At 42.7% G+C, this 12,930-nt stretch overlaps 1 protein-coding gene across 1 annotated transcript in view; it reads right to left on the reverse strand.

Moving 5' to 3' along the window:
- FRAS1 (Fraser extracellular matrix complex subunit 1) overlaps positions 1-12,930 on the reverse strand; it is a 417,216-nt gene that overhangs the window by 165,836 nt on the left and 238,450 nt on the right. The window lies entirely within an intron of this gene.

Below are 12,930 nucleotides of genomic sequence, written 5' to 3' on the forward strand. Positions count from 1 at the left end.
ACAATCCAACAATAAAGTGGACTTGGGCTGTGTTTCCTGCCTTATAAAGGGTTTTCTCCAAATCAAGACCTGGGTCCCAGGACAATAGAGATGGTGGCACAGCGGGATGAGCAAACACTGGAGATGCGTATGGCAAACACTGAGATGCAGGACTGCCACGAGACTATTGTGAACATTTTGTTAAATGTTAATGGGTAAGTACCAGGGCGCCATGGAAGTCTGTAACAGGAGTTCTGACTCGGTCCAGGAGACAGGGAGGGCCTCCAAGAGAAGGTGGAGCCGTGAACCCTGCTTGGGGGTTAGGTGCAAGAGGAGCTGGGCTGGATGAGACGGTTTGGAAAGGGATCCAAGAAGAGGGAAAGCTTAGGCAAAAACCCAGCAGCCCAACAGAACAGGATGCCTTCAAGGAACTGAGAGAAGGACAACATGGCTGGATCTTGAAGAACAAAGAAAAAAGCCACTCATGGGGCGCCTGGGTGGCTCAGTCGTTAAGTGACTGCCTTCGGCTCAGGTCATGATCCCGGAATCCCAGCATCGAGTCCCGCATCGGGCTCCCTGCTCAGCAGGGCGCCCAATTCTCCCTCTCCCTCTGCTGCTCCCCCTGCCTGTGCTCTCTCACTCTCTCTGACAAATAAATAAAATTTAAAAAAGAAAAGAAAAGAAAAAAGCCACTCAGGACCCAGCTGCACCAGTTTTAGAATACCATGAAGAGGAGCAGGTATTTTATCCTAAAGGCAACTGGGAATGGGTTTGTGTGTGCCTGTGTTCTTTGCCAGTCTATTTATAGAGGTCTCTGTGTTTTTATTACAGATTTAAATGAGAAATTGTTGGATGGAAGGTAACAGTGATGAGAGAAGACATGAGAACCATAGCAAAGAACCAACAATCCAAGAAAACTCTGACATACAGCAGCTCTCAATAGGAGCCTTACTGGGAAGGGGACAGGGGTCCCTACCGTTCTTTCCCCTCCCCCCCACATTATGTCTATTAGACCCTCTCTGTTAATAATATCCTGCTGCTGAACTGTTCTCATGAGGCTTGTACTACACTAGGCATATTAAGAATACTGTAACATAAGTACATGAAAGCTGTCAGGACCAGGAATGAAGATCTTGGGTTTCCCTTGAGAAGGAAAGCCAACATACCAGTGGTTTGTCTTTCAGGCATGACCTGGGAAGACCTTTTCACAAATTGTCAGCTTCCAAAATATCTTTAAAAATTAAAACAAAGTAGAATTTGGCTCAATCAGTAGTATCTAGTAGGGAGCCCCCGCCTATGTGTTCAGTGAAAGAAGAAAAAAGGTTATTGGAGTCAAAATCCTAGGAAATTGTGGGGAATTTGGAGGCTCATGAAAGGTCAATGTGGATTGCATCTCCTGGTTTTCAAAATCCACTTCAGGCCAAGAGAAAGGGCGCCACGTGGCTATGTGTGTGACAATTTATGTCTGCCTTGTCAGTAGGATTTGAGATAATGGAAAGAGAAATATCCCCACAGCCAGCCATATGTATTAATTATACACTCTAAACATAATTAAGAGGTGGTATGAGCCCCATCCCCAGGCACTGCAGGAGATGACCATGTGTCCCGGGGAACTGCTCAGACACCAGTCACTTCATGCATAGTGAAATCTATACGCCTATTTTCTAAGAATTAGGCTGATTTGGGGACAACTCTTGCTTTCTTCCGTCTGACAAATCCCAATTCAGATCTTTGCTGGATCCACACTATAAGAGCACAACTGTCAGAAACTGTCCTTAAAATGGCAGTACTCTGAGAGAGGCCAACAAACCACAGAGTGAGTTCCCCTATAATCCTCCTCACCCTACCTTCTATGCCCATTCCCCCCACCCCCCACTCAGGTGACATTTGGAACAATTTCACAGGATACACTAGAGGAAGTTTATACTGTCACTGCTTAATTTGAACCAGGGCTGCAGTTACTATAATAGGGGAACTGAGTTTCCAACCCACCAATCTAGCAGCCTCTGTAAGGATTAACGTCCCATCCTAAAAGCCCCATCTGTAACGTAAGGCATTTGCATCAAAAAAGGAGGCTAACCTCAAATATGTCTAAATGGTGAGTGTGTATCCATTAATTGCTTAAAAACAGCGCCTATTCCGGAGTCCATCTCTCTGAGTTCTAGCATTGCTACTCAGTAGGTAAATCCTTATTTGTCACGATTTCAACTACAGTGAAGAGTCTTTAAATATAAGACTCATTGAGGGTGACAAGGAAAGAAGAGAGACCCAGGATATGGTTATGTGTAGCCTGTTTCAGATTACTGGTATATAATAAGCATGTGGTAGAGGGGTGGGCAGATGGAATTCCAGTTGTTCGTATGTGTGCCTGCTTGCTAACGAACCCAGCGAATTAGCACTTAAACAAACAAATTAATGAACACATTACAAGGGAGACTGGAAATGGAGCATTAGCTCGGGCTGAAATAGATACATTTCTTGTTTTTAAGCAAGCAGAGGATTCCATTTGTTTTCTAAATATGCACAGCATGCAGACATGCTAAAAATTTAAATAGATAAAATACTTTGACTCAGCAGGTGTAATATCCTCTAATACGTCACCCTGCAGCTGTAAGGAAATTACATGTGGCCATCACTGTGTGAGGCTCTCTTCAAATCACAAAGGCTCTGCTTCGAGAATCAGTAAGGATTACCCACAGTCATGATGGATGGGAGACACGGCAGTGAAATGACTTATTTCACGTCTTTGGAGCAAAGTCAAAAAAGCTTGAAGATATTAAAGTAAATGTGTACTGTCGACGCAATGGCTTTGGATGTTGGTTTTATGGGGCAGTGACTCCTTAGCTGATAAATAATGACCTATAAAGACAAATTTAGACACACAGTGAGTTTTTAATAATGTCCTGTCAGTCGATTAGGTTCTTAATGCAACCACATTAAATGCGTTTGGAAACGGTTACGATAATCAGCCACAAGCGCTGGAACACAAGTGTTCCTCATCAGGCAAAAAAAAATGATTTTGTGCCAGAGCTCAGGGCTCTTAAAGTGCACATAGAATTTGAATTCTGACGCCACTTTTATTTATTATTATTTTTTTAAAGATTTTATTTATTTGACAGAGAAAGACACAGCGAGAGAGGGAACACAAACGGGGAGTGGGAGAGGGAGAAGCAGACTCCCTGCCGAGCAGGGAGCCCGATGCGGGACTCGATCCCGGGACTCCAGGATCATGACCTGAGCCGAAGGCAGTCACTTAACCAACTGAGCCACCCAGGCACCCCGCGACGCCACTTTTAAAATGGACGAGGTACTCCTTGTGAGACAGTACAGAAGAAACCTAGAAAATAACATACAGATGGCGGAAGAGAAAGAAGCACCCTCTCTTTCCCCTTTGCTTTGTCCCAGGGCACCCGTGAGCTCTTGTAGACCACATGGTCTTCTGGTAGCGGCGGGAGGCAGCTCCAGAGGTAAGAGCAAAGCTCTCTGCTTGGTTTCGGTGCCCGCTCTTGCTGCCAACAAGGGGTCATGAGCACCACTCCTCTGTGTGCCCTCTACCTAGTCTTCCAGCAGTTTATGCTTTGCTCTTGGTGCACCTCCAAAACAGGAAAACATTCACTTCAGTGAACATTTATGGAATATCAGTTGAGTATGAGGCACTACGGAAGTTTCTGCAGGAGATAGGGCATTGAGTCAGACTCGGCATCTTCCCTTGGGATGTTCATGACAGGGTCTACTGGAGGAAAGCCGCACCTAAAATGCAACTGGTGTCTTAGGAGGGCCAGAGAGTATTTTATCCAAAGAGAATAAGAGGGACTTGAAGTTTGTGAGGTGTGACAGCGAGCAGAAGGTGGATCAGGGCAGGGAGGAAGCAGGTAACTCAGCTGTTTTGAGTTATGTGGATTGAAAAATCAGCAGCAGGTGGACAAGAAATTCAGGAGATGGAAGAAAAGACCTGGTGGGTTAAGGGACATGAAGATGGGGTTTGTGGGTATGGTGTTCCTGTGGATTAGATGTCCAGGAGGTAGACAGGTAGAGGGGAGGGCCTGGAGATGACGGTCCCGTGTGCTCTCCACACAGACTCCAAGGAGAAAACAGAAATAAGGACCGGTTTGAGGCTGTGAGAGGTATCACCATCCCTGGGAGAGGGGCTGGGTGGGGACAGGGAAGGAGGGGAATGAAATGAAGAACCAGAAAAGGAAATAACTGGAGGAGCCAGGGTGAGGGGACTCCTTCCTCAAAGGAAGGCATGAGGAAAAAGGTACCTAACAGAAGAATCAGAGCCCTTGAGAAGAAACGGTGAGGGGTTTTTGCTGTTGTTGTTGTTTTTATCAGATTATGCTATTCTTCCAAATGAGAAAGCAAGCAGAGATGTAAACTGATCCAAGTAAGTGAGATTTGAGTTGAGGGAAGGAATGGACGGTGTGTAAGGAAAGGCATGATGGGCCAGATGACAAGGCACCGATGGGAGCTGTAAACAACAGGACTGCCGAGAGGCAGAGAAGGTCTTACTGGAACTAGATCAGGGCATGGAAGCCGGTGACGTGTGCTCAGCTGTGTGCCTTCTGATGCTTCCAAGCCTGGCTCTCCTACTCAATAGCTGTGAAACGTCGAGTAAGTTGGCTAATGTCTCTAATCTCAGTCTCCCGGGCTATAAAGTGGAGATACTACTAATCCCAGGACAGATCTCCAGAGGTTGCAGTCAGGATTAAATGAGATAAGATATGCGAGGGGCTGGCACGTACTAAATGTTCAATAAACATTGGCCATTATTCTTTCTCTGCAGCAGGGCCAGTCAGAACCGACACTGGCATACTGATCATCATGCCTACGTCTAAGTCACTCTTTTTGCCTATAGCATATAAGCCACAGAGATTTACATGTGTGGAAGAAACAGAGGTGAGTGCAGCCTTAGCAATCTTGCCATCTTTAGTACTGACAGGATAACCTGTGGGTCTAAATTCAGTTGTGCACTATGGTGAGCGCTGTGAATTGTGTAGGACTGATGAATCACAGACCTGTACCCCTGAAACAAATAATACATTATATGTTAATTTAAAAAAATAATAAATAAAATAAAATAAATAAGTTCAGTTGTGTTCTTTAAGCAAGGCTTGCAGTTCTTATGAAGACAATGACAATCCTGACTTCACTGGGAGCCCTGCCACGTTGAAAGCTTGGAAGTGAGGTCTTTCTGTAAGGTAATATATTAGGAAAAGTCGCATGAAGGAGAAGTATACAAGTTGTTTTTTTTTTTAATTTAGGAAGGCACAATTTAAGCATAGGTCATGTTCTTTTTTTTCCTGGAAGTTAAAGAAAAGAAACACCTTGGACTATTCAATCATCCCTCAACAGACAGTGTGGTCTCTTAAATAAAACACCAATTGGGAGAACAAGGAGGAAGCAATCATTGAAAGTTCTGGAGAGAGATTGGATATGCAATTCATAGTTCAAGCAATAGGAGACCGGGTGACAAGATGAGGAATAAGAAAAGAAAGTACAATGCCAATAAAGAAGATAAGGAAAATAAAGTAGCAAGTATTTAAAGAAAAAAAAAGGCACTAGAAAATTGAAAAAATACAGAGATAGCAGAATTGGACCAGATGGAATGAAGTGGGAGGTGAACAAGAAAGAGATAAGAAGCAAAAAATGGGTCACACTAAGAAGAAAGATCCCCGATATAATTACCATGTGAAGCATTAGAAGGGGAGTATAGTAGCCATTAGGATGCCAAATTCGAGGCACTCATTTAACCAGCCTTTCTTGATCACCATCTATGTGCCAGTCACTGCACCAAGAATTCCCACAGAATAAGAATTCCCACCTCCACAGGAAAGTATCTGGGATGATCAAATGAAAAGATAAATGAGAAAATGTTTTGAAAAGTATAAAACTCCACAAACACACCAGTATTACTATTACTAATAACATGAGAAACAGACCCAGTCCCAGCTGAAGCCTTGGATCTCATACTCAACCTCCAGTAGGCCGAACAATAAATCTAGATCCTGCTGGTAACTGCCCAGGCCCACAACAGGAAAATGGCCACTCAAATTAAGTTATACAAACATAATGGAATGCCAATTAGTCATGAAAAATGACAGTAATGTGGATTCTTCCCATATCTGCCAACACAGGGAAATACATAAATTAAGTGATATTTAAGAGAATTGAAGAAATACATAGGTGCTAACTGCAACTATTAAAAATGAATGTGTATATCCACTGAAAAAGATTAAAGTAAGTGCAGAATGATATAAATTATTAAAATTTAGTGTTCATTAATATTTTTCTTTAAAGTTTATGTACTTAATAACAATATATACAATAACACATGGCAGCCTAAAACAGCTTCCTTAGCATTTAAAACAGACTAGCAAGTTCTTGCAACTTTTCCCAACAGTGCTCTCCAAGGCATCTTGTCATGCCAGTCCCTTTTAACCCATCAATCAAAAAATGGTTCTTGAGTGCCTACTGTTATAATCAACTGTATTTAGCATTGTCGAGTACAACAAAATGGTTAAGCATGTAGATTTTGGAATCACACTGCCTAGGTTCAAACCTTGGCTCTGTCTTCCAACTTTTGTCATTTTGAGCACGTTACTTTGTGTTTCAGGTTCTTCATATGTAACATCACTATCTGCTTTGGAGGATCATTGTTAATATTAAATGGAAAAATAACAATAAACGAAATCTTGCCTGTTACGACGACATGGATGGAACTAGAGGGTATTATGCTAAGTGAAGTAAGTCAATCAGAGAAAGACAATTATCATATGATTTCACTCATATGTGGAATTTAAGAAAAAACAGGGGAGCATAGGGGAAGGGAAGGAAAAATAAAACCAGATGAAATCAGAGAGGGAGACAAACCATAAGACACTCTTAACTATAGGGAACAAATTGAGGGTTGCTGGAGGGGATGTGGGGTGGGGGGATGGGGTAAGTGGGTGATGGGCATTAAGGAGGGCACGTAATATAATGAGCACTGGGTGTTATATGCAACTGAGGAGTCACTAAACTCTACCTCTGAAACTAATAATACACTGTATATTGATTTATTGAATTTAAATTAAAAAAATATTAAATGACAAAATGCATTCAAAGTAATTAGCACAGTGCTTGTCACATACTAAGCCCTCAGAAGAGTCACCTGTTATTAGATACCATGAAAAGATCACTCATGGGGAATATGAGCTAGTCCATGCCAAGTGCTAGGTAATTGGTAGAAACAATCAGCACACTAGGAATTACCATGTGGGAGATGCCAAGAGGAAGCTGGTCCTAGAAGGGAAGGGATCTGAGCCAGGCCCTGGGGAATGGATGAGCAGGATTTTGACGATCAAAATAAGGTAGAAACTGCTCCACGTTTATAATGTGGGCCTCCTGCCTTCCTTGCAGCTAGTAACCAGAACAGCAGCTCCAGCAAGATGGAGAGCAGTGCCAACGCAGCTGCCCCACACGCAGAAGCTGCTGTAAAACAGAACCGGACTTCACCTGGGGCTGCAAGTCCCGTGTCTGGAGGCTGAGAACTGGGCGCTGGCTCACACGGGGCTCCTTCCCACTCCTTAGCTCTGTTCAGCTTCAGCTGGGGTTTGCACTGCTTGATGCTGCAGTTCTAACAGCACCTTCCAAAACGAGCATCTGCCACTCTTTTTAATTTGCACCTTTCAACTTTTCTACCATTTTTTTGAGGGCCCCATCTTTCAGAAATGATGACAATAAATGGGGAAAATCATGGAAAGGACTTAAACGTTTTTCTTTTTATGATCTGGAAGAAAAATGTTAACAGGTTTTCTGTTCCATCAACGGGTGGCTTCACTTAGGTTCAGAGAGCAAATACTTCTCTCAGCCCCAACACTGGAAGATAAGTACGGATTACTCTTCAGTGCTCTTCAACAAGCAAGAGGGTGGCAAACCTGAGCCTCCTTGGTGACCCAGGAAGGAAGGAAGAATGAAGGAAGGGATGAATGGAAGGAAATCCATAATCTGAGTATTGGTTCATTATTGTACTTTACCTTTTAGGGAGTGCCAATAAATTGTCAAATATATTAAAATCATTGCAGGGCTTCCCAAAAATTGTTCTGCAAACCACTGGTTAGCTCTGAGAGGCCATAACAAATAAAGGTGAGGGGTCTACAATGCAATGTTTGCGAAATGATGTTCAGTCTCCTTCATCTTCGAGATTCACAATGCCCATCTGCTTGCTTAGGGTTCTAAGAAGTTCTGCAGTAAAGAAAGGTGCTTAACTTTATTTACCCAAGAGTTTCCCAAATTTACTGAATCTTTTTTGCATACAATACCTATTAACCATTGCTTAAAACGTGAGTTCCATGGAATACAATATGAAAATGCTCAGAAAAATATTGCTTTACTGACACTTGTCTTCTTTTGCTTACGTTCTGGTGTAGATTTAGAAACAAATGAGCATTTAAAAAATTACTGCTTCAACAAACAAAATTTAATTCCCCAGGATTAGCTGTTTATAATTTTCCAGTCTTCCCTTCTACTTATTACTCTCAGTACTATCTCCTTTTCTACATAAGAACTCAAAAGTACAGCCAATCCCATTAGGCATTCCACAAAACCCAATGCATTTTTTAATGCATCTGCATTTGGACACTTCTCCTCCTGTTTTCTTTTTAATTTTCACCCTCTCCTATGAACAGGGGAAAGATTTTAGCTGAGAAAGAAAAGTGGAGAAAGTACCCCAGGCTTTGGAACTTGGGGAGAATGTTGTTTAGGCGTGGGCAAAATATAAACAACCACAACAAAAAAAAAATCTATGAAGGAAAAAGCCTGGCTTTCCCAAGCACTTTAACCATGCCTGCTGCAATTTGTCCACTCTTGCCTCTCACCTCAGTTCATTTATCTTTGTTGAAAACCTTCAGCCCTGGCCTAAATCTCACAAACTATATTTGCTTTGATAAACTTGGAGGAAAAAACCCCACACATATGACATCTCCATATGTGATAACACATTGAGGTTTTTGGACATGTCCCCAGGATGTGTTTATTCTTGTCTGTGTGATAGATTAGATGTAATTTTCTTTCTTAAACAGCTAAGTGCAATTAAGAGGTCTCTGATGATGATCTTAGGTACAGCTCAGCTAGAGAGTAAATCCTGTGAGTAAATCCTACCACCTTGCAAAGCTCACACACAATAGAGGGAACAGGGAGGGTCATTCTCCAGGGGCTAGAATTTCCCCAGGATGATGAACATGCATTCCACTGACAGCACTGCATGGGGCGGATTATCTTCTGCTTTGTCTATCATCACACGGCTCCTCCTAACACCTTCCTGAGTTTAGATAAAAGTCACTGAAATGTTCCAGGAGGTTAACTACAATCTGACTAAAGCAACACTCGAGTTAAAAAATGTTCCAGGAATTTAGGTTCAGGTTAAAATGAAAATAGCAGATGAGCTCCCAGTGGTTATAGGAAGAAAACTGTGGTCATTTAAACCCTCAACCTCCTCATGGACAGCTACCCCTCGATGTCCAAAAGTCAATTTGTCCAGTACAAACACATTATCTTCCTATTCCGGCCCTTAGTAAATAGTACTCTCCCACTCCTCAAATTTATTTGTCCAGAAACCTTGAAATCATCCCCAAAACTCCCTTTCCCTTAGTCCCCAGGGCTGAGACATTGCCAACTTCTGTTGCTTCTATTAGGCTGATCCATATAAAATTGCCACTATTTGATCATTTGTGCACAGAAAACAGCAATCTCACACAGGTCAACCTAACATAGAGTTAATTCTTAGTGAAGCCATGCCCCCTTCCCTTCATCCCCTCAGCAATTTTCTCACTAAAGGCTTCATCTCTCACCCGAATTCTTACAACTACCTCTTAAGGTCCTTCTGCCCCAGTCTTGTCTTCTTCTACACAAATTGTATGGATCTTTCTCTTCACAGAAATGCAACCATGACACCCCCCTCCATAAAAACCTCCAAGAGATATCCACAGCCTCGATGACCAAGTACATTCTCCCTAAACAGAACTTACAAGGTGGCCTTCGTGACCTGGCCCTGGTTCCTTCTGCTCTAGGTACCACCACTCCCACACTCAGAGCTGGCGTTCTGCTTAATTCTTTGTTGGTGCCTGAACAGATAGTATTCTTTGGCCCACTTTCTGGAATGTTCTCCCTTCCAAATCTTCAAACTCCTCTACTTCTTACTTATCTTTCAAAATCATCTCCATTATGATATGCTCCAGAAAGCCTTCACTACCCACCCAGCCACACATATCCAGTGGGGGTTGGGGTCCTGTCCCACAGGTCATCTCATACCCACAGCTCTATCATATTCAACCCATACGTCCTTCTTTCACTACATGGTATGTTTCCTAAATACAAGCACCACATCTTATTCACATGGGCATCCCCAGAGCCCAGCACAGTGCCTGGCATGGAGTGTGTTTGATGAAGCTGTAAATGAATGAATTCATTACAGTGCCACAGACAGAAGTGGGAAGAGTTTGGAAGGGGCATATATTAATTGAAAAAGTAAACTTTGGGGTCAGTGCACTTCTTTGAAAGATCAACAATTGAAATTACTGGTCAAACTTTTCTGTAACAAACACCGATACAGCGGTCTCTATTCAACAAAGGATTTCTAAGCACCAGACAATGGTTACCTTACTTAAACCCTTTACTTAATAAACCTAATTCCCAGGACAGCCAAGGTTTGTCTATTTTAGTGGGAACTCTTCTTCTAGGGCTGAGGATTTCCAGAGTCATTTAGCTTAGTCCCATGATTCTTTATTCTAACGGTCCCCCATTAGCCTTAAAAAATTAATGCAACTCCTAATCACCTAATTTACTATCCAAGAGGGCTCTGGACATAGGAGAGAACAGAGCTCATTAAAAATTAAACTTTTCCAATCTTCTTATATAAACATTTACTTATAAAATATGCCCCAGCATAAAACTTTTAGGGTCCACATACAGAAAGGCGAAAGGTTGGAAATAGAAAAGCCATCATGAAGGTCCACCCTTCTAACTCCTCTCTCTAACTATAATCTCTCCTTGCTCTAGTTCATCTTCCACCGATGGGCAGATTTCCTGCCCATACCACACCCTCAGTCAAGTCACAGTTCTCTCCCCATTGCCCACAAGATTCAGTTCAAACTTTCTGGCCTGGAACTCTGGGTTCTCTATACTCTGCTTCCAACTTAAATTTTCCAACTCTTTCATCTAATATGTCTTAACACAAACCATGCCCTTTGGCCAGGTTGGACCGCTCACTGGCCATGAATGGCCCACATATTCCACCCATCTGGCCTGTCTCCTGGGGAACCACACCCAGAAAGCCTGCCTACCCTCCCTCTGTCTAATCAAATCTTAGTTTTTCTTCAGGAAGAATCTTAGCTTCCACCTTCTTCACAATACTCTTCATATCTTTTACCTCTCCCTCTTCTGAACTCCTACAACCCATACTACCTATTGGTGCCATTATCCATAAGTTGCTCTGTACTATTTGTTAACTGCAATTGTCTTTTGGTTCATCTCCTTAAGTAGCATGAAAGATCTCTGTGTCCCCTCAAATTGCAACTCAGCATCTTGTAGGTTCTATGTAAATACCTGCAAATGTATTTAAACCATGAGAACCTCTTAGTTCTCATGGTAGCTGCTCCTTTGTATCCTAAGGTATTAAGCAGTCACTGAATTCAAGCTCACAAACTATAATAACAGTCAGCCCCTGCCATCCCCAGATTCCTCTTCAAGGGTAGGCACTAATGCCTCCTATTTGCCCACTTCCAAGTCAGTCCTGACTACAGGTGGCAGTACTGGCAAGAGGCTCACACCCTACAGCTGTGGGGTAGCTCAGTAGTCTCAAGCCTGGTCTCTCTGAGCTTCTACTTTTTGTTGCCCCTAAAATGTTTGCAGTCTTAACTATTGGGTTTTACCCTGAATCCCAGCATCTTTTCGGCTGCAGCCCTGCTCTGGACAATTCAGTCTTCCTAGGGCATAGACCCTGGACCCCAAGGTCTAGTCACCAGCTAAGGTCATGTGCAAAAAGGAATGGATCACCCAGGACCATGGCATGACCAGCCACACTTGGAGGACTGTCATTGACTTCCTGTGTCCCCATCCACCAAAACGGACTACTGAGTCCCAGAGTGAATGTGCTTGCTCCATACTATGATCTAAACAATTGACCACACCTCATCCCTGCCCAAAGACAAGGCCTACAGACAGATCAACTTCTCCAGCATGCAACTGACCAGATCCTAGCTTTTTCACCTTTCCCAGTGGCATCTCAGAATGCCTCCCAGTCAAGCCCTTTGGAACTGTGACAAAAGCTGCTGCAGGCAAATCTCTTCAAGGTTCTCCTACAATATGGAGAAATGAGTCAAGAAATATGTAATAACCCACTAGTCTGTAAATTCCTCTCTCTAGACTATAAGCTCTTTGAGGGCAGGGTCATTGTCTCATTCACTTTTCTTTTTTTTTTCTTTTTTCTTTCTTTTCTTTTTTTTGTATTCTGAGCATCTGGCCATGAGTAGGCACTCAAAGATACTTGTTGTATGAATGGATGGATGAACACAAAACACTATATGGCTTTTTCATTGTTATCCAAATTCTAGGCTACTTTCCTAATATATACTTCTTTGAAATCAGAGTTCTAAAATGAGGAGGAAAAATCCCATCTCCTGAGACAACTGACTTACTTTTAGGTTAATCTCCCTAAATTTTTGTGTCTAGGGCTGATGGCGAAAGTTCTCCACGCAAGAGGCAGAAGATAATGTAGACAAGAGGGAGAGAGTCTCCCAAGGGTTTGAAGCAACATGTTGCTATCTTTTTTTTTTTTTTAAAGATTTTATTTATTTATTTGAGACAGAGAGAATGAGAGAGAGAGAGCACATGGGAGGGGGGAGGGTCAGAGGCAGAAGCAGGCTCCCTGCCAAGCAGGGAGCCCGATGCGGGACTTGATCCAGGGACTCCAGGATC

The sequence above is a fragment of the Mirounga leonina genome, unplaced genomic scaffold (genome assembly GCF_011800145.1).
Source record: "Mirounga leonina isolate KUSES-001 unplaced genomic scaffold, KU_Mleo_1.0 Mir_129, whole genome shotgun sequence".
Classification (NCBI taxonomy): domain Eukaryota; kingdom Metazoa; phylum Chordata; class Mammalia; order Carnivora; family Phocidae; genus Mirounga; species Mirounga leonina.